Here is a 1,251-nt window from a genome sequence, read left to right on the forward strand (position 1 = left end):
GGGTAGATGGGAGACCAGGATGGGAAGAGAGTGGAGGGGGAAAGGGTTGGGACACAGAGCGGGGTGCCTGCGAGGACGAAGAGGGGCAAAGAGAAGATGGAGGAACCTAGATGGGGAGAAGCAAGGGACACTTCCAAAGGGCACCAAGAGAATGGTCCGGAAGAGGAAAGTTAGACGGAGGTTTGGATGGAGAGGAGGAAGAGAAGGGGCGCCTGGAAGATGTGAGATGCAGCTGAGGACATCGGGCCTGGGGAGGAGGGAGTTGGCGGGGTAGGGCCAGATCGGGCACTGCCGAGGGGCTGTGGCAGGATTGAAAGTAGACCCGAGCAGGGGAGTCTCCGCCTCCCAGCCGAGGTGCAGGACTGGTTCCTGGGGAGATTCTTGGTGCAGATGAGCCCTGAAAGCCAGCCAAGGTTTCGGGGGGACCGAGCGGGATCTGCCGCCAGGCGGGCAGAATGGCTGAGGCAGAGACACGCTGATGGGAGGGTCGGAGCGGGTGGTGGACTGGCGGGAGGTGAGGGAACAGGGCGAAGGCCGACCACAGGTAAGCGGCTTGGACGGGAGGGGCAGATTCTCGTTCCCTCGCTGCTGCTTTTGGGTCTCACTGCGCCATGTCCGCTGTGACCCCTGCCGGCCCCAGCGAGCCATAGAGAAGGCGCTCGATCCGAGGCCGAGGGGCCAGGCCGGGGACGGGGGACGGGAGCGATCCCCGCAGGGGCAGGACGCAGCCGGCTGAGCGCGGCCCCTCACGCTCCACCCGGTCGCTCCCTCCGCGCGCACCGCAGTGCCCTACAAGTTCTTCCCGGAGCCGTCGGGCCTGCACGAGAAGCGTAAGCAGCGGCGCATACGGACCACGTTCACGAGCGCGCAGCTCAAGGAGCTGGAGCGAGTCTTCGCGGAAACCCACTACCCGGACATTTACACGCGGGAGGAACTGGCGCTCAAGATTGACCTCACCGAGGCTCGCGTGCAGGTGCGTGTTTGCGCGCGCGTGTGCGGGAGTGTGTGCTCGGAGGGGGCCGGGGTTATGGCCCGACACCTGGGGGGCCGCGGGACGGAGGGGCCTCGCCCTGGCGGGGGGCCAGGGGCCCAGGGTGGCAGGCGGGGTGAACCGGGCAGGGAAAGGACGGGCAGGCCTGGGAGAGGGCGCCCGGGGACCAGGGGCCTGGGCCGACCCAGAGGGCCTCGGGGAGACCGGAGCTGGGCCGGGCCCCGCGAATTTCCCCTGCAGCCCCCCCCCCCCCCCCCCGG

Source organism: Myotis lucifugus, unplaced genomic scaffold, assembly GCF_000147115.1.
Source record: "Myotis lucifugus unplaced genomic scaffold, Myoluc2.0 scaffold_138, whole genome shotgun sequence".
In the NCBI taxonomy this organism is placed as follows: Eukaryota; Metazoa; Chordata; class Mammalia; order Chiroptera; family Vespertilionidae; genus Myotis; species Myotis lucifugus.